The sequence below is a fragment of the Chiroxiphia lanceolata genome, chromosome 7, assembly GCF_009829145.1.
Source record: "Chiroxiphia lanceolata isolate bChiLan1 chromosome 7, bChiLan1.pri, whole genome shotgun sequence".
NCBI classification, from domain to species: Eukaryota; Metazoa; Chordata; class Aves; order Passeriformes; family Pipridae; genus Chiroxiphia; species Chiroxiphia lanceolata.
This window is the reverse complement of record NC_045643.1, coordinates 14,129,114-14,154,216: the sequence shown is the minus strand read 5'-3', so window position 1 is coordinate 14,154,216 and position 25,103 is coordinate 14,129,114. Positions and strand designations below refer to the sequence as shown.

Sequence of the window (25,103 nt, the reverse complement as noted above, 5' to 3'; positions counted from 1 at the left end):
CTTCTCGCACCAGGATCGAGGATTTGCGCGTTTTGTTCCGCGGTGGGAGCGTTCGGCTCGGCGGTGCCTGTGAGGGGACCCGCTGCCTGCGGCTCCACAGGGTGGAGACTCACCCAGGCTGACATTGTCTGCATGCCACACACTACATCCCTCGCGCATCCCCGGCTGGCTCCCCAGCCTCTCCCGAGCCATGCCTCTCTCGGGGAAACCGCGGGGGCACACAAAGCTCCACCAGTCGCCACCGGCACAGCGCAGCCTCTCTGGAAAAGAAAGGCGCTGGAGCGTGCAGGGGTGCCGGGCACAGCGCCGGGACGGTAAATGAGCCCCTTCGCGCCGGTGCTCCCGCCCAACCCCGGCGGTGCCCCGGCAGGAAACGCCGCCCGCCGGCTCTGCCACCGCCGGCTCTGCCACCGCCCGCTCTCCCAGACAAGACCCACGCGAATGCGGCTCCGCCACTCACCTCGCCCCGGCTCCGGGGGAGCCCCCGGCGAGCAGCGGCACCGCCCCGCAGAACAGAGGGGCGAGGCGGCGGGCTCGTTCCCGCTCGCTGCCGGCGGCGGCGGCGGCACCCGGCTCCGCTCCGCCCGCAGACCCCCGCGGCGGCAGCGGCGGCGCCTGCTGCTGCTGTAGCTGCTCGTCCCGCGGCCGCTAATGGTGGCCGCCGATACCGGTTCCCTCCGCCGCTCCCTTCCTTTCTTTCCCGCTCCTTGTTTCCGCCGAGCGCGGAGCCGCCTCCGCCCGGTGGCCGAGGCGCGTCCCTGCCCGGCAGCGGAGGGAGACACCGCCCCCCGCGCGCCGCTGCCGCCCCAGCGCCGCCGCCCGGGCCCCCCCGCCGCTCACTTCCGGCGCGCGGGCCGCGCCTCGCCCCGCCCCGCCGGGACCGCCGCCAGCGGGGGGGCAGCGCGCGAGGGCGAGGGGCGCGCGGGACCGGCGGGCGCGCGGGGGGCGGAGGGCGCGGTGCCGGCCCCTGTGGGGCCGATCCCTGTGGGGCCGATCCCTGTGGGGCCGATCCCTGGGGGGCCGATTCCTGTGGGGCTGATCCCTGGGGGGCTGATCCCTGGGGGGCCGATCCCTGGGGAGCCGATCCCCCGGTGCCGATGCCCGGGTCCGCCCGCGCCGGGCGGCGGCCAGCGCGCTCTCGGCGGGCGGTGGCCGCGCCCCAGGCAGTTGCGGCTGCGGTTCCGTCCGCAGCTACAGGCGCCGGGTGACGCTCCCCATTCCGATCACCGAGGGTTTCTGTAAGCAGCCAGTTACCAAATCCTGGGAATCCTGCCGAAATCCTCGGTGGTGTGTCCCGCTGTCCCCGGGCCAGCCCCGGACCGCGCCGCCTCGTCCACGCTGTGCCCCGGCCGGGAGTTGGCCCCTGTTTCTCATCCTACCACAGCTTCAGGGCCGAGATCGCCATTCTTTAAATTGTTCACAAAATGGAATAAAACGCCGCTAGTGCGAGTAACGCTATAGGAGAGGAGATTCGCTTAAATACAGTTCATTGCGTGGGCTGCTGGGGCTCCAAGCTCCAGCGCAGGAGAGGTGCCATCCACACTGCCTCCCGCCGGGAACGTGCCTCTCCCCTGTGCTGGAACCGCTGCTGTGTCGTGACAGAACACAGGCATGTTTGCATCAGGTTTTATCTGTCAGCATCTGACAGGGAGAAAACTTCAGTCGGCTAAAGCACAGCGTTTTCCATAAATGAGAACAATTATGCAAAGTGACGCTAGTTGTTGTATTTCTGTAAATACTAATTTACTGACGAGGTTACATGCTAGGTCACCAGCAACATGAAGAGGAAGCTTTTAAAATAGGATTTTCATGTGTACATACAATTAAGTAATTTTAAAGACAAAGTTCGTGTGTATAATTCTAACATATTTAGCAAAAAGTCTTTGCTATATATATTCACCTTAGCACGTAATCACTTCCAAATTCTGGGCAACATAATGAAATGTTGCCAATTAACAACTCCCCAGAGAAGCTGAGATCAAAGTTTCAGATGCAGAAGTATATAAATTCTCAATGTGGAGTAAAAATATATGCATTAATCACTAAGAAACAACAGTAGCCTTATGCAGTTGCAAATAAAATATTTTTAATCCAACTATTCCAAATAGTAGACTATTATTGATACATTGCTTCATAATTTGTGCAAGTGTTGCACAATTAAAAAAAGTCTGGACTCACATTATTTAATAAAAGTGATAAGTACTTCAATTTTCAGTGCTGTTCTGCACTTGCTGCATATCAGCAGTGAGAGTGAGCTGGCAGTGACTACGAATCTGATGTTATCAGCAGGTTTAGGCCATGTCTCCAGGTTGTATTAATCCCACCATGCTTTCCTACTGATCCTCCATGACCCTGAAGGGATTAGAATGACAACACCTCCTGAGAAGCAGACTCAAGATGAACGGAGAAATCACAGTGAGTGTACGGCAACACAAGGAGCAACTTGGGTGTGCCATGGCCAAGTTCCTTCTGTAGCTCTGTGGCAGCTCCAGCTACGTCTAACCCAGCACAAAAGCACTGCCAAGTCACGTTCTGCACCACTGCAGCTCAGGAACTGCACGGCCATGAAGTGTGCAAAGCTTCTTACCCTCAACTACAAAATTCTATCAAAAGGAAGAAGAGGTTGCAGCTGAGGACCAGATTGGATCTTTGTGCATCCTACAGAACCACGATCCAATTATATACATAAGTTACTAATGTAAAATCATCCCCCAGGCCAGGGAAATAGTACATACCTGCAGCAGACATTGTGTAAGGTTTTCAAAGTAGAACAGGGGATTTAGTCATATATCTACCAATAAAATTAATAGCTAATGAATTAATAAAAATAGTGCAGCCTTCTGAGTAGGTTAAAAGGTCGGTTTAAATGTATATCTGCATCCAAATAAGGAAGGATAAAATGAATCATTGTTTTTAATCAAGGCAATAATTCCATGGCCCTGCTGTCTCCCTAAATACTATCTATGAATCTCAATTTTAAGTATAGCTAGGCACTGTTGGCAGCAGAGCTTAATTTTGAATACCTCAAATGTTTTATTTTCTGTATTTAAATAATTCTGAATAAGAAAACATAAACAAACAAAGGTTATATAGACCATTAGACATTTGTGCCAATTTCCATAAAGGACACACCAGGCAAAGGCTGGAAATATGAGAGTTCAAAATTAAAAAAAGACAAAACAAACCTCCCGTTTTGATTGCTTTGTTAGACCTAAGAAAGCTCAATTACTTGTGCAGTGGAAATTTCGTATTTTGGCAAAGACCTATCAATCAAAACTACATATATGTGCATATATAGGTACATCTCTCTATATATGCAGCTATCTCATCATGGTTTGATGGAACCTTGAGCGCCTGTGACCCCTGCAAGCTCTAACAGAGCAGTCTGACTCTTTTCACCTGCTTCTTTATCAATTTTTTTGCCAACTACAGTGTTCAAGGTACAAAATCGTTAAAAACCCTTTTCTGTTCATCAATAGCTTGCTCAGCCTATACTGTATCTATTGCTGCTCAGCTTGCTATAATGGCATTTCCAAATGGGGGTCACAACAAAGTATTACAGTATTTCTTAGCAACAGGTATAGCACCCATAGCCATTAACATAAATAATTCAGCTCATCCAGCCTATACGTTCAAAATGTCTTTTCTCAGATCTTATCTACTGTTCATAAACAAGAATGTCTTGAAGGGGAATCTGACCTTGCAGCAAGTGGTGTAATGACAACAGTAGCCCGTAATAGGAATGCAGACTTGGACAGGAGCTCCTGGGGTTTCAAGCCAGCCAGCATGATCCATAATCCGTTGCAGAAACTGCTCATGGTCTGGGTTAGGGCCACTGAGTTTTCCCAGGGCTACTGTTCTTACGGAAGACTGCTACTATTTGTGTGTAGGAACAAGTGCAGAGGAGCACCACGAACGGTGGAATGAAAACACCATTTTCTGAACTCATTTAATCAGTGTAAATCAGAAAAATCTTGGCTAATTCCAGGTAAAGTACTCCTGAATTACAGTGGGATGACAGCTTTGAATTAAAAACACATGAAGGCTGTGGATGAAACTATGCACACTCTCTTCTTTATGCACCTTTCCTTCATTCTACCTCTAAGAAACAGAGAAGCTTTCATTGTCCTCCCATTTCTCAGGTGATGAGAGAATAAGCCACCCCCAGAGTCAGAAAGGAAACCTTATTCATAGCCAAGATCTGAATTCTGCTCTCATCAGTGCCAAATCAGTCCCTTGCTTGGGAGGGGACTTCATCACAAAATTATTACTGATACCCTTTTTGTGGAAGTGCCAGCATTACAGACTAGCAAGTAATCTACCTATAGCATACATTATCATTATCAGTCCTTTTAATGAAGACTCAAACCATCCCATCACGCATCTCAATAAATCAGCATGGCTAACATATGCCAAAAAAACATGTTTTCTTGACCCTCAAAGCATTCGGCTCATGCTGCTGAAGCAGGAAGCTTGTTTGTCCCCTGCATTGTTGTAATCTAGTGCATACAGCTGCAAATGTTGTCTTTGCTCACAAAGCTTCTTTAATCCTTTTTTAATTCTACTAAACTCTTTGCCTTGGTGACTGCCCATGACAATTGGATTCCATAGACAGAAAAGTACGTGAAGTAGTATTGAAAACGTATTCTGGGAGGTTTTGCTCTATGAATTGGGGCATAGAGGCTGCAGTTAGCTGACTTCACTAGGCACTTGATGAAGCTTCATCTTCTGTGAAGCTTCCTTTGCCTCCATGATCTGTATTACCCTCCATTACTCTTTGTTCCGCACAGCTGATTTTCTGGCTCCTTTTTAGGTCCTCTGAGGAAAATCCTGGCCCTCACGAATGTATCTGAGCACCTGTGCAGCCATGCACATAAAAATAGGGAAGGAAGAGCACACACAAAGATTAGGATCTTCCAACATACAGGGCACCACAGGGACTCTCTGGACTCCCCTCCCAGGCTGAAGTCAGTAATTGATTTTAACGGGAGCAGGGCTGAGCTAATGCTGGCACTTTGGAAAATCCCACCCAAGGGATTCAGTGATATTGAAAGTGCTTGAGGCAGGTTAACTGCAGGCATTTCCACTAATGGGGAATGGCACAGTTGTCTTTATTAATTTTCCTTCTCCAAAGTGCAATTAGCATGTATGTATTTTTATTTCTTTAGGAAAAAAATAGCATAAACCGCTTCTATTTCTAGAGATTCTTACTGAAAGGCAAATAAATTAGTGATTTTCTGCAGCACAGTTACAGGCCTTAAGATCTATCACACCCCCAAGATCTATTAATACTCTCTAGCTGCCCTTCTTTTTCCTGTATCTGACTTAATACGATATGAGGGAAAATAATGTCGCTGTGGGTCCCAGTCACAGCAGTTGCACTGGCCATTTGTAAAGCAAGGTTCTTCATCATCTTCTTGAAGACAGGAGAAACCAATACTTCCCATGTGATCATACCTTTAAAACCAAGAAAAGAAATCTCAGCGCTGAAGGTGAATTGAAAAATGGCCATTAACATAGGAAAAAAAAAAAAGGTGACATGAACCTGAATGAGGTGCCAACAACAGCAAGGTAAACAAATGTAAATAAATGCTAATGTGGAGGACATCAGTTTCTGGAGAAGTCACTGCAGGGTTTTAGTGTGGTCTAAAAAAGAGGCCAAAGCTATGGCAACAATTTTGCAAACAACTCTGCAAATAAATACACACTTTATCTTTGATTTCTTGGAGTGATGTCTCTGAAAATTATGAGGTCACTCATTCATAAAAATTATGATGTTCTGGTACATAATTCACTTAAAATACACAGTGATTCTTTTCCACACATTAAGTCAAACAACACTAGAATTTTAAGCATAGGAGCAAACATCACAGAGCATTTCAAAAACATTAAAAGATACCATTTGCTACAATGAAATGGCAGAGGTTTGGTTATGAACATCACAGGGAAATGACACAAGTCTACCAGTTTTGCAGTCTTGAGAACCACTGCTTTACATAAAAAAATCAAGTCCACAATATGTTTGAAATACTGCAGGAGGTGAGTGGCAGAGCGGAGTTGGAAAAGAAGCTGAGTTGGATTCTACTTGGTACTTCTACTTTGTGACTGAAATTTGTCCTGAAAAGTTCTTCTCTTCTTACAATGACCTTCTTGATATGACCTCACTGAGTCTTTAGGTATAAAGGCTGTGCCTGATACCAAACTGGAAGAGCCTCAGGATAATCCAGGGGCCAGCCTTAGGCATTTCTCTGGGTCAAGCTGGAAAACACTTCTCAGGTCTTTGGATTTCATGTTATTTATGTTAACATAATAGAGTAAGGCATAAAAGAAGCAACAACTAGTCATTTACCTTTCAGATTGCTTTTAACCTATTTTCACTTCCTCTATGACAACATTTCTCATTTTACACTGAAAATGTTCTTTCATCTCACATCGCTTCTGAAGTCTTTTGTTACTGAGTTAGAAAAAGAGAATTTCAATGTAAATATTGAAGATGTTGAAAGGTCCTTCCAGACCAAACACCTTATATGCAGTTAATGCTCATTATAGAATAATTACCTGCTAGATATGATTTAATAATTCTTAAAGTGTAAGAGATTTTATCAGTATGCAATAAAATAGAGTTATCAGTCACATTGCTGCCTGAGAGAGAACTGAATTTTGGATCTTCTGCTGCTGCACTGTGAAAATCCAAAAGACTGCATTTATTCCCTTTTTTTTTTTACAGAGGGAAATTCAGTCAAACCCGTATATTCACTGGTCATAATTGCAGGGGAAAGCTTTGTGTGTATGTACTGCAGCAATGTCACACAGTTTCTGGAGCAGCAGGGATAGACGCATCCCTGGTATACTCAGTGATGGCACTGAGTTTGTTTTTCCAATTACTATTAACTGTCCTTTCCCAAGTATCTGCAGCCACGTCTTGTCCTCAGATCTCATTCTGGAAAGCGACCTGCTCAAGTGGACTCTTTTTTTCATTTCAGGAGCCAGCTGGCACTAATCAAGTTGCAAGACCAGCTAGAAAGTACAGCTTTCTCCAGAAGTTCTGTGTTATTTAACTGTACCTAATGTTTACAGAGCAGAACTATTTTCTTCCTGTCATTTTCGTGCATATGTGAAATATTTGACACGTATCTTGTAAATCATACATTAGGATTTCCTGGAATTTCTGTCTTGACTGCAAAGTGACATTGGCTGGACTTTTCACATTTTTAAAAAGAAGTAGTTTGAACTGGTGCAGTTGTTCTTCCAGCAAGCGACTGAAAATAGTTGTGGGAAGTTTCAGATTCTTTTTTTGAACAGCTGTAGATAACTGGACAGTAGATTTTTGAACAGTAATTTTCAGCATTTTTATCACTGTACTTTGAAACTTTTACAATTTATTTTAAAACTCCCGTTTTGAAGTGAAAAGTGGAAAATAAACATTTTGGCATGTTTAGTGTGGTCTGTATGACGTTACTGGACTTATCAGAAAGAGCTGTGACGATTTTTTGATTAAATTTAGTGAAGAGGTAGGAAAGGTTAAATGGCACTTCAAAATAACTCTGAAGATTTTTATTCAAGATTTGATGAGCTAAAATCCGAGCAATACTCAATAGTTATTCTTTCAGAGAAAATTTCCTTCTTGAATCTTAATATGTACTATTGAGATAGACGACGCGGGAGCATCCATATAGGAAAATTCAATTGCCTTGGTTATCAGTGTTATTTCTGTTAGTCTTAAACACATGTGCAGTGTTATATGCAGATGCACCCATACACATAATGTATGTTTGCATGTAATTTGTTCTCAAGTACTCAGGGATTACCTTTAACTAAAAGAAGAGTGGGATTAAGTGAACATATGGTGTTAAGAAAGCTGAAAATAAAATCCCCCTCCATCTTACTCTACCACACTTACATTGCTCATTAGAGGATTATTTCTGGGTCTGTGTGGACAAGCTTTCTGAGGAAGGAACTGACAGGCATAAAGTTTCACAGGTTGGTACTGGTTATGAGGGAAATCCTGCAAAATTATACTGTCTTGGTGAAAGGTACTTTGTCTTCTGTTTGAATCTTGAAACTCATTTTTCATTTGTACTGTACATGTAGAGAAAGAGAGAACTTAGTGGATTCTTTTGAGCCGTTATATTGTCTCACGTATGTTTTCTGTAAATCATACTACAGTTATAACTGGATGCTGCCTTCTTATTAAATGCCTTTTTATAAATGTGACTGGAAAGCTCATAAGCCTACACTAAATTGACAGATTTTAAATCAGAAAAAATCTATACATTTATTTTTAAAAGTTATTTGTGAAATTAGATTTAAAACCCATGACTTTCCTGATTATTTACCTGACAACTAAGCTAGAAACAGCTGCAAAAAAACTTGCAACATCTATTGTATATACCAATCAGTAACAAACTGGATATCAGGGTGTGAAAATAGCTTCAAAGGATAGAGCCCATTGTCCCCCAGCAACTCAATGCTTTTGTATTTAGTTAGTGTAGCCAGTCATGTTTAGCAATCTCAGTGAGTTCTTTCAATCACCTTCGAACCACCTTAATGGCACTTCTCTTTCTCAACCTGTACATATACTGGGTTATTCCGTTGTCCTGCATCGTCTTCCAGATCCTCCCAGAGGTCCATTCATGTTAAGCAATTTGCCCAGCCCAGTACTCACTCTTCACATGTTTCAAATCCTTTTAAAGCTCATCAAAGTTGAACCATCTCTTCCTCTTCTACTGATCAGTTGCCCTCTATAACTACTAGCTATCTTCTGCTTTGTGGCCTCAAATAAACTCTCTGGATAAATATATAAAGCCACTGCATGGTCCCTTACAAACCTCTTTCATATGCCCTCCATTTTGACATCTGTAAAACTGATAACAGCACCAAAGCAACCAGTAAGCACACAAATGTCCGAAGGAGCAATCTGGCAATGCTTAACAGTTCACAAAATCTATGTGTGCAACTGCTTGTTTTTATTTTTGCTATTCTTGTCCTTCCTTTCCCGTTTCCTCTACAGGATATTCGTCCACTTTTTGTATTGTGTCAAAACTCATGTCAGCTCTTTTGTAAAACATATGTTCCCTGTCACATATGTGTGAATAAAGAGCACTGAGAGCAGAGGTAGGACCTGGTTTACCACACCTATACTGCTGCCTGTGGTGCCAATTCTGACTCGGGCAGCAGGCAGTAAATCCCACGGATCCAGGCTGCTTCAGCTGTACGACAGACTGGCTGCCCTAACAGCTGGTGTGCACGCAGCACACCTTGGGCACAGGGAACAGCAGGTCTGGTTAAAGTGGCCAGCCTGGAGACCCTCAGCTGTTGAGGTACCTGGACAGAGTGACAGTTACCACACAGGGCTGTGTCAGCAGCTACAGACAAGTAGCCCATCCATCTTTCTCCACCAGGACAAAATTTTTGGACAGGAGCCTGAGTTCTGCAGCAGTACAAACAATAAATGGTACAAAAGAAGTCTGTTCTTTCAGGGAATTACTCCTGGTGACTTGCAAAATGCATTGGAGAACATTCAAAGTGATGGGCTGTGCTCCAGTCTTAGCCAGAAATGGGACCTTGAGCATCAGGGGAGTGCCAGGCTCTTTGCAGCTGCAGGAGGATGTGGCAGGGTTCATAGTGCACTGAATGTGGCAAGGCTCTCAATGCACTGGCTGTTTCCTGAGAAACTCTCCTCTACCACAATCAAAAAATGGTGGTGACTAGGGTCAGTGCAGCTGCACCAGGCTGGGGATGACTGCAGCTGTATCTCCTTTAAATAGTTTATGAGTGGTGCTCACTTTGGTTTTTGTTTTACAATCAACCAGAAATCAGCCCCAGCAGCACCCCATATGGTCCTTGTCTTTTGTTTGCCTGGTCATGTTTATTGTACAGGTTTACTTAGGATCCAGCTATGACTATGTCATGGGGTTTGTTGTGTACATTGTCAAAGATGGGAGACTGAGTCCAACACCTGTGTTTAAAACATTATAGTTGTGTCTGGAAAGTCAGAAAAGTGGGCGTATGATCTGTTCTGAGCTATTCTTACACCATTGTAAACAATTTTAGCTAGCTAAATAGAAACCCTGCCACTAAATACAAGTGTCAAATTGCAACCAGATTCTCAGCATGCCAAGCCCACATCACTGTAGTTCTAGACTTCCCTGAGTAACCTGGTACTGCACAAGTTAAGCAGCTGACAGCAGGACTGCTGTTACCTCCTCCCTGATCACCTGACTGCTCCTGTGTAGTTCCACCTTTCAGTATGTGACAGGGGACTCGCAAGAACCCTGGGGCATACTGAGGGAAGAAGCATAACTTCTCTTACACACAACAATGTACCCAGAGCCTGAATTACTGCTGGTCAGGAAGTTGTGTGCAGAACACTTTATGTATTGAACCTATTGAAGCTCAGACCTATCCCTTGGAAATAAATGGCCTCCATCTTTCAAAACAGACAATTCTCCCTCTGCTACATCCTTAGGTCTCCAAAATTTCTCCAACCCCACCTGCTCCCTCCCTATCTTACCCTTGCTCTCTGAAAGGTATGTCTAATTAATTTCATGTTTCTGTTGACCTGTTTTTTGGACATCTTAATCTGCATCAACCACAGTGTGAAGGTTCAGACTATTTGCAATTTCCTATAAATGCGTCCCACTTTAAGATTTCAAGATCCAAATGGTTCTCTAAGTGTTGATATATTTGCTGCCTCCTTTGAACCTAAAGAATCCACAGATGGCAAGGAGATGTATGCAAGCAACACATGCTGCTAATTCTCTCTGAAAGTCTAAGATCAAGTTTAAGTCCACTAAAAGCCTGTGCCATTATATGAGTATCAGTCAGAGAAAGGAAATTTTGGCAGCGTTTATAGCTATAAAGTATAAGTGAGTGTCCAAGGAGGTAAGTATTTTGGTCACTGTATTTAATGCTGAGCTAGTGTAAGCTATATGGGTTAAAGCATATTTGTTTTGCTTTGTATTAGTTGTCCCTCCAGTAGGACTGTGTTTGAACAGTTGGTACATTCAATCTAGCACAGACTTGGCACATAGTCTCCTGCTACATGCATTCCTGTTCCTTTCTGATCAAGCATCATGTAGGCTGAGAGCAATAAATCTAGACTAGAGAGGAGAAGCAGTGCTCATTTTTAATTTTCTAATGTTATTTAGTTTGTGATACAGTCCAAATGTGGCTGGAACCCAGTGTTTGTATTCAGCTTTGCTATGTATTTAAGTTTGCCTTTCCCACTGAAATGTGTCATCTGTACTAAAGAGAACAGTTTTGCAGCACAAATTCCCTTCTGTCTCAGTAGTAATTGTATAAAAATGAGGTCACTCTCTGTAAGGAACATTTTTTTAAAAAATGTTTATGAAATTATTTATTCTGCATTTTAAAAAAATATAATATTTTAAATTTATGCGGTTTTGTTGTTTGCTTCTTCAAAATCAGCCTTAAATGAATACTTAACACAGCATGCAAGGTAGGGCTGGAAGGAAGTAAGCCAAGGGTACTTAAGGATTCCACTTCATGAAAGTGAGTTTCTACTAAATCTGAAGCAGAACTGCATGAAGCTAGAAAAGGTCTCAAACCTGTCTGCTTAGAGTTAAGAATCTATGAATCAATGACTAAACGCAATGACCTGGTTTTCCAAAATGGTTGACAGGTACCCACATTTCTCAATGAAATCAATAGGCATTGCATGCTCTTGACACCCTAGAAAATCAGGCCATTTATATTTAGGAGTTTAAATATGACATTTGAAACTTAAATTTCATCGATTAATGTTAAAATATTAACTGAGAGTATCTAAAGCCTGTTTTTAAGTAGGATGTCTGATCTAATGATATAGGTTACAGTTAACTAAGATAAATGATTCCTATGCTGACCTCCCATTGCCTCCAAAAACATTACCCACATATTGAGATACCTTAGCTGTAGCCTGGACTACTAGCAGAGAAACTTGGTTTGAGAACTCTGCTTGGAAACCCTTCTGACAATAATGTTCTTCACGCAAACTAGCCCTAACAGTCAGCATTTTCATTCAATTTGAATGCAATTGTTAACAAAATGAAGATTTTGCTATCTGGTCTATTTGGATAAAAACAAAACAAAAAGACAGAAAAATTAGCTGTGTAGTTTCCATCCTGGGCAGAGGTACCATTGTCCTCTGAGAAGAGATGGGTGCCTGGAGCCCCAGTGCCCTGAAGACCTGTTTTCTGGGCTTCCAAGTGAGGGAAGGCTGAGGGTGTGGGGGAAAGCACCTCTAACAGCTGCTCACAGGTAGAACTGAATTGGCACAGTCATTCAGTTACATTGCCCAAGTCCTTTTCCAGTAAATGCCTAGCCAATAGTAAATACAGGTAAAAGACTTTCCCTATGTCTAATCCATGAAATAGAAACTTTATTTGCTTCTCACTGCTTGGCCTGGGAGGAAGCAGGTGTGCTAAACAGGAGTCACAACAAAGTATGACAGTATTTCTTAGCAACAGGTATAGCCATTTACTACAGTGACTGGCTCCTCTTGAGAGAACAGAGGGAAAGTCCTGGTTCTGATTTCCCACTTTTCTCTCAAAAAAGATCAAGGATCACTTCCCTTAAGTCCTTGAGATCCTTGTGTCTGCATTTGCACCAGGAGAAATCATCATGCCACAGGGTGGTACCTGGTTTCATCTTTGTGTTTCTCAATGGTGCATTAAAAGACAGTGCTAGTGGCCACAGCACTCCTTTGCCAGTCACCACTTCTCTCACCATTAGGGAAGAGTAATGGGTTATTACTTCAAACATTAATCAGAGCTCACACACAGCTCTGCTCACAGCTGCCAGCCTTTATGGATGCAGAAACCCAATTTTTGCTTAATACTTTGTCCTGTGTTTAATATGGTACTGTAGGTACCAGCAAAATCACAAGCAAGTCTCTGCAGTGCTGTGTAGCCAGCTCAGAGCCTAGCAGCAGCAGGACCACGGCCATGGGGATGTGGAGGTTGTCATCTGTAAATAATTTCAAGTTAAAATTGCAGTCACAGCTTTTCTAGAGTCTCAGTAATGCTCTTTAATCTGCACAGCTATCTTTAGTATGAACTTCCAGCATGTAACCCATTTATTTTGCATGGTAGAAAGAAAAGATCCCTTAGACAAATGCAAGTTCTTTCTAAGAATTTATCTCATTGCAGTCCTTATTTTGAAATGTCCTGGCAAGTATGAGATTCCTACACCCAGCATTTGCTGTTTCCAGTTATTTCTGCCCCAGCCCCAAGACGTGGTGGTCACAACTCCCTCGCCCTGATTTGACTGTTGGAAGGAAACGCAGGAAAATCCCTACAATGCATGCTCTATTTGTGTGGTTTGAAAAAGGACTTAAATAGCAAGTACTGCAGAGAGATTGCAGGAGTCTGAACACTGTTTTTTAAATATCATTTGGATAGTGCCCATGGTAAAGTCTTTTATGTTCTAGAGGTCAAGACTTACCTAGTTGTGTAAAGAGGCTCTCAGAAGGCAGCTGTGTGTTAGATCACCACTATGCTATCCAGAGGTGGGGAAGGCTGGTGTTCATGTATCCTGCAAAGCCCTGACTCCAACTTAGGAAAGACTTTTGCTGATTTTAATGGGCTTTGGACCAGATCTTACCTGTGAGCAGTAGTGAATGTCTGTGTGACCCAGATTCAAGAAGGAGGTCTGCTGGGTAAATTTTCCAGGTAAAGACTGAGTACTGGTGGGGACCATGATGACAATGCAGGCTCCCTAGAGCAATCTCTGAGCACTGTGCATGACTGAATCTGCCTCAAGCCATGACCTGCATCTTCAGAAATCTTTCCGACATTGAGTAATTTATCCTTTCAATACAACTGTAGGGAAAATTCTATGACTATGTTATAGGAAAAGAAGTGGCAAGAGAAGCAGGGATGCATTTGTAGGTGCTGAAGAGCTGGAACTCTTGAGGAGTGTGAAAAAAGCTGAGGGTATACCTTCTCTGTGGAAAAAAAAAACAACAAACAAACCAAACCAAAACCAGGCTTTTACTTACTTTTATCCACAAAGAGATTTTGTCTGAAAGCCAGAATTAAAACTCAAAAGTTCCTGGCTTAGACCATGGGATAGTGTTTCATTATAGAAGTTATTTATCTACCGAAACTATTTAAAGACAGGAAGTGTTATCTGTGGCTAAAATTAATGTTGTCAGTCACACAGGCTGTCTCCCAAAATGAGAGATTAATGCAGAGTATAGCTTCCTGACAGGCAAGAAGCATCACATGGATTTGGTTAATTTCTGTGGAAAGAAGCAAAGCCAAGTAAATTGCGCCATGCATTGCATGTTGGGACACCGTCAGCCAAAAATATCTCAGCTCAGACTGCTCATTGTGCCAGACTTGATAGACAGAAATGGGCAAAGAAACCTCTGTCACACCCCAACATCCAAGTCTATTGTGCTAAAAAGGGAGAATGACCAAGATGCTGGACATTCAGCAGAGAGGAGGCAGCTTCCACTTTTCCTGACAAACTTCAGTGCTCCCTCAAGAAAAAACAGAGTGCAAGAAAAGCAGGGCATCACAGGGAGATAGAGCAAACAGTGGAATGGCAACATGGAATGCCAGTACCAAAGATGCTGGCAGAGGAGCAGTGACAAACTGGAAGAAAACGTGGTGGCTTGAATTGGCATTTGTTGTCTTGTGTCCTCAGTCAGCCTCGGGCACCTTGACCACACACACACAGCAGGCACACAGACAGGGAGCAGTGAGACCTGACCACAGAACATCCTCTCTGGGCTCTTGTCATGCTGCCAAGTTGCAAATATAGTGCATTGCCCTTTGTGCTCGTTCACAGGGGAGAGGAACTTGTGACAATGACCCAGGATAAGATTTTACTTGTTTAACTTCAAGGAAGGAGGTCATCACACACATCTCGTCTTCCCAGATGAGGCTGCCTTGTCTGCCCTGCTATTTGTATAGCCGTCTACACAGCTGAAATATTTGCATTTTTTTCCTGGGCCCTGCAGCCAGTGCAGCACTGTTTGAGCTGGTAAAATGCCAGACTCTTACTCAGTTGTAAGACTGAAGTGGTGATCTAGTTGGCTTTGTTATGTTACTGTCGGCCACAGCAGCAAGATAGCAGACATCACCACCGAGATCATCAAAGAGAACACTCACTCTTCAGAAGAAAAAAAAGAATAAGCTGAGTCATAAATTACACCATAAATCTATCTCAAGCCAAAAATAATATCTATTATTATCAGAACATGTACGCTAGAAAAAGGTCAGGGCTTGACCTGCTCTTTTTGGATGATATCATGTGTTGTTGTTGGTAATGATATGATTGAAGCCACATGGGTTTTCCAGAAAATTATGTGCTAATTATGCGTTAATGTGATCAGTTCATGTGTGCCTAATGACTGGCCTTCCAGTGCTGATGTACAGTTTATTGCCCAGCAGAACAACTTCTTAAGAGATAAATACAAGAAGTTGTTATTTGAAGAAAAAGGAATGTGTGGCATGACTCCTTTTTTTTCCCACCTTAAAAGGGTGATGGGTTGCTCATTTCAAATGAAAATTATTCCTGTTTTAGTGGAGGAGAAGATGGTTTTTGAAGTATAAGACAATTGAGCACTGTATTGTGTGTTACAGCCTGGGAGTAACAGAACAGGATCAACCCACAGCAAACATTCCCCATTTATCTTAGCAGGATATGTAAAGATTATTTTTAATCCTTTGAGTGCTTTGTACCTTTAAGATGATATTTCTGAAACCATGAAGCGCTGACTGTGACATTAAGTATTGATCACTTACAATACAGCTTGCACTGTGTTTTTGTGGTATATGACTGAACACACTTTGTATTTTTACTCTGCTCTTCTTTAAAGATCTCAAGTTTCAATGATCCTATGGGCACCTTAGAGCTTTGACACACTTCTTGTCCTCAGTCATCCTTATATACTGTTTGGAAGGTCTGGGCAGTGGCTAACATCCCTTCCAGTCCCTGATGACACGGGCTCAGACATTAGAGCTGCATCAGAGCAGGCAATGAAACCACAGGGTACTCACACCGTACACTTTGAATGGCCGCACCATTCAAGTAAAACTGTTATTCTGCATTTGTGTTGTGTTTGGAGAGTGCACTCAGGATCTAAAGGCACTGTCTGGCAGCTCAGCTTCGCTTCATCCTAATGAAAATAAGGTGCATCATCTATGCTACAGTAGACATGACAACCGAAACCATGCCTCAAGACACAGCTGGTCTTCTCTGTGTTATTTTTTCCCTCTGTGCTGCTTTAGTCTTTTCATCCTGCTCCTTATGGGCAGCAGGCTGTGTGTATGTGTTTCTCTGCAGATAGCACTGTTCCCTGCCTTTGAAGTACCCTCATGTTGTAGTTTGCTCTTTTCTTTATTTCTTCCCATGTAACTAGAGCGGTGGATGCTTGACAGATAAGGACTGGGAAAGGGCTGAATGCATATTGTCCATGGAACACAATCAAACAAAATGAAAGTTGGGACTAACCCTTGAAATTTCACTGCAAACATAATTATGCATGCAAGTGGCTTAGTTGACTTCAGAGGGGCCGCTAGTGTTCATAAAGGCTGTCTGTATGGAAGAGACAGCGAGATGGACACTTCGTTTATTGATATGATAATGTAGCTAGCTCGAGGCTGCTCAGAGGTTGCAATAAAGGATGTCTTAGAAAGATAGCAAGTTCATAAAGTGGTTCATTTTAAAGCATGTAGAGAATTACTAGCAGAGCAGCTGTAGCTTTTTATATCATTTCATAATGCATGTGATGTGGCATTTTGAAATTAAAACTCTCTTTCTGGCTGTCTTTTTATCACATACATCATGGCCAAGAGCCCACCTTTTCCAGAGCATTCTCTGACTGAGTCTGCACAAAGACTCAGACACCTTTGAAGGGTAAGGACCTTTAAAGCACAAAACTGTTTTCCAAGAAGAAAGTTAGGTGAGTTTGCCAGATTGAACTAACAAGTTCTAAGGAAGAAACCGTCTGTGTTTTTGCATCCCTGCAGTGGAAGAGCTGAGACATTCCCAGGCGTGGCCCTGGCTAAGTCCAGTGCCCATGTATTTCTGGAATGAATGCCAGCTGCCTCCACATCTTCTCACTCACACATTGAATGCTGTACAGTCAAAGCCACGAGGACTTGCAGAGAGCTCCGCAAATGATCTCAGGGGAAAGTAATCTAGAATCCTTTGCTCCTAAAAAAAGAGACCCCTGAAACTGGATTCACATTACTACAGGACAAAGTGCCTTTTGACTGAAGAACAGAACCTGAAAATTCTTTATGCTTTCACTCCTGCAGGAGCTCCTGGGCATTTCACCTCAGCCATTAATTCTTCCAAACACCATCACTGTAAATTTAGAACTCATCCTGATTGCTTTAAACAGAAAGATGGAGACATGGAAATACATAGCTGTAACGTAACATCTAGGTCACAGAAAGGGTAAAGAACTCCTGCCACTAGGTTCAGCCACAAAACCTGCCATCTTCCACCAGAGACATGAAATAGGTTCCAGATCATTCTGAGAACTTGGGAAAACCACTGAATCATTTCTTGCTTTAGTTTCCACATCTCTGAATAAGGAAATCTTTTGCAGAGAGAGGCTTAGCTTAGAGATCCATGGAAAGCTCTTTCTACTCCAAAGGAAAATATGACAAGTATATGACAATGTTGTCATATACACAAAAAAAGCAGCACTAACTCCCCTGTAACAGCCTTCTAAACAATCAGTGCCTTCCAGTGGATTGCTAAAATCAATGACACCTTCACACATACGGATCCTTTTGAGGTTTAGCCACCAATCCTGACCTTGTAAAAACATTACATTCCTATGAAAAACAAGCCTGGACACTGATAAGCACTACTGGAAAATTACACTTGATCAGGCAGACCAAGACCCATGAGATTGTTAACTTCTTATCCCTTCAAAGATCTTGTCCACTTGGAAATGAAGCCCCATTGTTAAAAGGCAGGGAAGCACCTTTTCACTGGATTAACTGCTGGCTACCTAACGTCTTTTGTTCTTATGCCAAAGCCTGTGCAGGATTGTGCCCTCTCTTCTCCCTCTCAAAATACTGTTGGAGATAAAGCAAGCAACTGCTTTCTGTGAGCTTCTCCTACCCTCAGGCCATACTATCTGAGCCACCTGTGAAACCAGTCATTTTACCTTCTCTTATACTTCCTGCAGCAGAAGGCAGGTTCATACAGGCTCCCCTGGTCTGCTCCTGCGTATCTATCTCTCCCTTCAACTGCAGTAATACCTTTGCCTCCTATTTTTGTTTGGGTGGGCTACAAATCAGCACAGCCCCTGCCCAGGAGGCAGGGTAGGGGTCCAGGCACCATTGCCACATCAGTCCCTATTCGGGTGCTTGCCCATGTAGTTCAAGGACACCGTCTGTCCCTTCCCTCACCTCTCCCAGGCTCATTCCAATCCCCACCCACCTGCACCCTAATCTAGTACCTGGCATTTAGATCTGACTGACTTTCGAAGTGTAAATGGGTCGGGTTATTTAGCACAGGCTGGTAGTTGCGATTGCAGTTCTGCTCATGCTGAGTCACCCTGGCAGCAGATGTCATCTGCTTCTCGTTTGAGGGAGAGGCACACAGTAAATTAAAAATGCAATGTGCACTGCTAAAATCTTATACAGCTGTATTCAGCAGGGATGAGTGGGAGTAACAAGACAGTAAAATTACAGGGGGTTCTACTACGAAGGCAGAAATTCAAGGCAAAAAGCTTTTGTATAAGCACTTAGTTCAGTTACCCACATGTGCTTCAGTGAACTGGCTAAATATGGAACACCCAAACTATTGGAAAAGCAAAGGAAATGGAGACCCAGGAAAAATAAGCCACTGATGGTGATGCAGGAAATACTTCTGAATTAAACCATTCCGCTGTAGCCTTTGTAATGTTCTCAGAAGACCACAGTTGTAAAAAATTAGTCATTCCTGCGCTTGAGTGAAACATTGGCTTGACATTGTTGACAAAGGATCGCAAGGGATCTTTGTGGCAGTAGGGTAAACTGTGTTTGTTTTTACAGACATGTACAAAAATGCACATCACTAGAAAATCAAAGCAACAACCACAACAGACCAAAGACTTTTCATAGGAGACAGAAAGCCTAATTCTCTGAGAGCCAGTGACCCCAGCTGCTCTCAGAGCTGAGAACGTCACTCGCTGTCAAGACCTGACCCAGAAGAAAGGAAATCAGGGCTGCATTTCATTATTTTGGCACAACAGATTTCAACAGCTGCAACTAGGGTTAACGAACTGCAAGTTGGCTTCCAGAGGCACAAACCACATCAGCCCTCTCTCAGTATCAGGCACATTTGTTTCCCTGAAAATCTATCAAAATCATTGCAAAAACAAGGCCCTTTGTATGTGGCTCAAGCTGCTGAAGTGGAAGAAACACTCTGAGTAAGCATAGGTCAAATGGGGTTAAGCTTTCTTTCTTCAAAGAGTTATCTGGAAAGGATTATGAATTCAGCAGCACCACTGGCCATCAAATGTGCTCAGATATCTAGGCTGAACTCATGGTATCTCCTAGAAAAAAGATTACTTTTTGTTCCTCTAACTGTATTTGTTCTTTTATGTGTTTATAGCACATACTGATAGTTGACATTGGAAAAAACCCACACATCTAGACTTGTATTTATTGAAAAGAGAGAAGTTTTTACAGAAACATTTGCCTTTCACAGAAAAGAAATCAATAGTTTTCTACTGAATTGAAATTTCTCTAAGTGCAGTCTGGTTGACTAGCTGGGTCTGCGGTTACAACCCTGTTTCACTCTTCCTATGTTACACTGCAAGTTCTCAAAGCAGTTTTTAACCTTAAAGCAATCTTGGTTGTAACTGTAAATCTCCTGCCTTGACCCTTCCCCTTCCTCTCAGCCTGGCATCTCACTCCACTTTACATCAACAGGATTTCAGGAGAAGGCAGTTGAGTAATGTTTTGTCTCTTATGGCCTTTAAGACAAAAATTTTAAATGTTTTTATAAGATTAAAGAAAAAGATTTGTAGGGATAAGTAGGGGATTTGGAATACCTAGTTCCAATGAACAAGATTTGAGGCAGTAATTTCCCAGAAGGTGGTTTGGAAATGTCCTCCATGTGACACAGAGCCCCCCCAAATCTGGGAGACTCACATGGATAAGGTTTGTACAGCTTTGTACAGCTTCACCTTTCCCAGTCCACTTCTATGCTGACACAGCCCCTGCAGGAGCCAAGTTCTTAGGGCTTCCACATGCTGTTGGGAGGTAAATTTCACACAGTGGAACTGGAAAGCACTTCAGATCATACCATGAGATTTGGATTATTTTAATATTGTGGGTTTTTTTCTACTGGGATCTATTAATTAGGACATTTGACTAGACCAGAGGAAAAAAAATCTTAGGAAAATAGGCTCATCTTAGTTGGGCAAAAGAGCAAATTAGCTAATGGATGACTTCTGTCTTCTTTTCCAATGATATTTGCTCTTTGAAGGCTTGGGAGTCTGTTTCATATTTACCAAAATAAAGACGTTCATTACTGAAATCAAAGTACGTGGAAGTAATTTAAGGTGTGCAACAGTTTTCTCCAAATAATCACGGATTGCATGGTTCTGCCTGTGAAATTTCTCTGGAGAGACCAGCACAGCCTGCAAACTTGCCCTAAATTTCCAGCATTTCATTCTGCCAAGGGCAGAATACAAGACTGGCCACAGTGCCCTCCTCCTGCCATAGGGCTATAGTTGCTGTCAGCCTCACGGCCTGGGCAGAGCACTGGAATACAGAGTCCCTTGCTCCAAAGTGATCCTAAATCAAACTTTGTAAAGCAGACAGGAGGTATTCACATCCAGCATTTTGGTTTGAGGCCCATCCTAAGACTTTTCTTTAAAATACGATGCTTGAATTTAGTAGTGAACAGCAGGTGTCAAAAATGACAAAGCCGGTTTGCAATCCCCTCCCTCCCAGTGAGATGTACAGCATGCAGCGGTGTTGTATAGATTGATTACCATAGAACAGATGAGCCCCATGACACTGTCTCTATCATCAGGGAAGAAGTGCCCAGGAAACAAAACCTTGAGCTGTATTCCATCCTGGTGTAAGCACTAACATCCTCATTTTCTTTGATTATTTATTTTGCAGCCCAGAGTACAAGCCTAATCAGAACTCGCCATCCTCACTCCTTATATAACAACTTTCTCTTCTCCCCCTCTCCTTCTGTAGGCTTTATTTTAACAACATAAAAAAAAAAAAAAAGAAAAAGAGAGTGAGACTGCAAATATTCTTCTAAAAATTCAAGTTGCCTGAGCTCTGCTACCTATTAAGGGATATGGGTCAGTGAGAGACAGCAATTTGACCAATCAGGGCAACTAAAGAGGATCTTAGGGCATACAAGTTCTGTCTGATGGCACTAAGTCAGTCTTTTGGCACAGTAAAATCAACATAAAATGTGTTTGGCACAGAACTTGTTGTGATTTTCTCTCCTTTTTCTTGCTGTTTGGACTCAGTGCCTCTACACAGCTGACTGTTTTTAAGTAGCCAGTGGGTGATTTTCCACATTTTTTCAGCTCTCGTAGTTATATCACCGAAGCTCTTTTCCTTGGATGGGTTTCATGCATATGGACTGTTGACTACCTTCTTGATCTGGTCTCCTGCCAGTGTGAATATTTCTGTCAAGGGAGCTCACTCCTGTAGTGGTGCAGGCATTGCAGGTGGGTGCTGGGAGGTGTCTAATTGTCTTTTGTTAACACTTCTTTCACACTGGAGGTGTCAAAGAAAAGAAATTCAGGTTACTCTGAAAACAGCCTGCGCTGTCAGTAGCAAATGTGAGACAAATGCAAGCTCAAATGTCTGCTTTCTTGTGAAAGGGCTTAGTAAGTACATAGAAATTCAGTCAGTGAGGAGCTGAGAAAGCCCCTGGTGTCAGCAAACTAGGAAAGTTTATGCAATATGGCTCAATCACTCTTGGTCTCTCATGTTAGAAATACAGAGCTTACAGTTTTGCAAGAATCCTAGGAGATTATGTAGTTCTCAAGAAATTAAAACATCCAGTAAATTAGTCCTAACTTCTGCTTTCAGAGACTGCTTTCTTCTCCCCCCTCTTCTCTCCATCTTACAAAACCAACATGGTCAAATTTATGATTTCTAATCAGAGGCTGTTTTTTAAATTTAGAGCCATAGGAAGCCATTTAAACCTTCAACACAAGAAAAACTGGCTGACAGAGTTATCATGGGTTTATAGGGCAGCACCCAAGCTAGCACACAGAGTATCTGGCATTTCAAATAGCTCATTCAAAAAAATCTACATTCTGTGTACTACACACTGGAGGGAATCAAATCCTGTTTGCCTTTTGGGAGTTGTCACATTGAAGCCAATTGGATTACTCACTTGTTTGCGGCAAGCAGGATTTAACCCTCCAAGAAACAAAATGGATTTGCTAAATGAAAGGGATTAGTTTTTTCTATGTAATTCTGTGATAACAAAAAAAAAGAAAACAAGCAAACAAACAAACAAAAAAGACAAAAGTTATCTCCTCCCTCTCTTTTTTTGGGTCCAATAGGAAGAAAGAAGCAGAGCAGGACTCCTCTGTGCCCTACACATCTTAATTTTAGTTGCCAGCTTCTTTGCCTTGCCCTGTTGAAATGAGCATGCCAATGCCAAAGGACACTTTTCAGTATGCAGATCATAGCAGACTAAATTGTTTTTGAAGGGTGGAGTTGCTTTCTTGCTTTGGCATTTGAGACAGTGAATACTGTGTGGCCTCAGGTCCAGAGTAATTTGCAGTGTATTTAGAGTTGAGCATAGTTTCTGATTTGGCAGTGCTAGAGACTGGGGAGCCAGCTGCAAGTATTTGCCATTCTTGGGATTTGCTGATACTGGAAAATAGGCTGCCTATAGTGATGGCTTTCTTGAAAATGAAATGAAGCTTACATTCAAGGTATTATTCTGAGTGAGCACTGCATCTGGATTCATTCAGGAGAGAAGGAAACTCTCTGGGAAAAAGTAAGTAGACAACAGGTCCTTTTGTACTGGAAGAAATTTCATCACCTGAATCAGAGCTCATGAGAGAGGAATGGTGCTGTCCTATGAATGGACAGCTTCTGCATGGCTGGAGAAATTGAAGCCACACTGCACTACAAATCTCACCTTTTGCCATCCTTCCCAGACACCCAAGACTAAAGTCACTGAGTCCTAGATTTCCATGGTCTTCCTCGAAGATGCACATGCTTCCACGTGCATCCTGTTTCATCCACTCATGAGCTCTGCTGCAGTGCCAGCAGCCCGTGATTTGAGAAGCTGGACGCTGAAGAGCAGCAGGAGACAGATCCAGTCCTTCCCCTCTCTGCTTTTACAGAAGCAGGGAGTGGCAGCCCCTCCAAGGCAAACCTCGTGGACAGGGTGATACCACACAGGACCACATTCAGGCTGAAAGTAACCACCAGATTCAGACAGTTTACCTCAGTCTCTGCATTTATACCTTTATGTGGCTCAGTAATTCCTTTTTTTACTAGAGCTGTGCTCTATCATGAAGTTGCTTCTCGTGGCACTTACAATCTGTTCTAGAATCTTGAAACCCTGTGTGTAAACCTGGAGCAGCTTCTATATCACATATAGTGGAATTTCTCTGCGGGGTAGAAATAAGTCTTTACAACAATGTCAGGTTTATGCTTCTTCTCAAGAGAAGGGGCAATATTTAAATAAGTGAGATGAGAGTCTGGTAGAATTACAAGGACCTCTGGAAGATCCCACACAGATACAGAAGTCCTCTTCTGTCATTGTATGTAATAGGAGTTATGAAGAGAGAGTAACAGCCTGCAGACTTTCAGTATGAATGTCCCCGAATCTGATCAGTATGAATCTGTTATTGATTGTCATGCTATCTCTGAATTAGTTTTTATTCCTTTCCCAATTCAGAGAGACCCAACAGAGGACTGGCTTCACAGTGGGCAGTCACTTCAGTCAGTGCTAAAACGTTTTCAGTATTATAACAATTCATACCAAGGCCAAGATTCAACACAGACAGAGGCAGCATGTATGGGGAAGAGATTTACATGCACATTAGTTCTCTACATAAATCTGTCTCCCTCCTGAAAAACAGCTGTGAGCTCCACAGACTCAGGATAGCTCAGTAAGACACAGAGGGTGGAAGATTTATTATTCCTTTTAAAACTTTAGCAATGATGCTATTCATCTGCCAAATGACAGACCACTTGGTGGCAAGGATTTCATGTTCAACCAGACTGCTACTTGAAGTAGCCTGAAAAGTTTGCAATCTGCTATGCAAACAAGAGAAGGAGAGAAAAGTTTGCTCAGCAGCAGCTGTAGCCCAAGAAGATCAAAATGAAATCCATTCCATTCTGTGAAGGAGCTGCCCTCTGAGTCCAGCTACTACAGTCTGCACAGCAGATGAAGAATCTCTGTTTTCCCCTCCAGAAGGCTTCTGTTTTACCCATGCTGGTACCAAGGAGAAGCAGAAGGCATTTACTGAGAAGCAAGTGAGGTCAAAGATGGGTGTTCTCAATCAGCTGAATGATAAAACTGTGCTGCAAGCTAAATTCAGGTTAGTGTAATAGATCCCTCAGACTACACCACTTTTTCATGTTGCTGCTCAGGCAACCAAAGCCTAAGGCCTCTGTTGCTGAGGAACAGACAATGCAGGATTGCTCTGCTGTACTAATTATTTTTCCCCAGCTGCTGCAGAAAACATCTGCCCTGTGATGATAGTCCAGGTTGTCACATCATCAGATTAGGTATCGGGAAAAGAGAACTTTCTTTCTATCTCTAAGATGAGAGAGAGGTAAAGAAGTTCAGTTAGGAGAACAGCTTCCATTTTGTAATGATGAGTGTTACAGTGTTGGCCTATGGACTTCCCAACATTAGTGAGAGGAGGCAGCAGGAAAGGCTTGTCCTTGCTTCAGAGAAACAAGGAAAGAACTGTGTGTGAGGGAATGCAGCAGCTGGTGGGAAGCAAGAACAGAGTCTCCATAAAACATGAGAGATGCTCTGCTGGATGCTGTGTCCAGTCCTCAGGCCGTTACATGAGGAGAGAGCTCTGCCCAGGCACAGCCAGCATCGAGGGTGCTCCTGGGACAGGCTCTTGCCAGCTAAGCACTGACCCTCAGGCATTTGCCCCCATGGGGTTTCCT

The 25,103-nt window shown here is 43.1% G+C and overlaps 1 protein-coding gene and 1 long non-coding RNA gene across 3 annotated transcripts in view; both read right to left on the bottom strand.

The window, feature by feature from the left end:
- RAPH1 (Ras association (RalGDS/AF-6) and pleckstrin homology domains 1) overlaps positions 1 to 1,298 on the bottom strand; it is an 87,204-nt gene extending 85,906 nt beyond the window's left edge. Inside the window, exon 1 of one of the 2 annotated variants that reach the window (XM_032692974.1) lies at positions 1,255 to 1,298. The gene's annotated coding sequence lies outside the window, so the exon portion shown is untranslated. Of the gene's footprint in view, positions 1 to 460; positions 773 to 1,254 lie in introns of those variants that run through there. The other variant, XM_032692976.1, reaches the window with a different exon arrangement.
- A 672-nt stretch (positions 1,299 to 1,970) lies between these two features.
- The window catches only part of LOC116789310, a 112,870-nt gene continuing 89,737 nt past the window's right edge, over positions 1,971 to 25,103 (bottom strand). The window contains exon 6 of the long non-coding RNA XR_004357972.1: positions 1,971 to 2,352. This is a non-coding gene — a long non-coding RNA (uncharacterized LOC116789310). The remainder of the gene's footprint in view (positions 2,353 to 25,103) is intronic.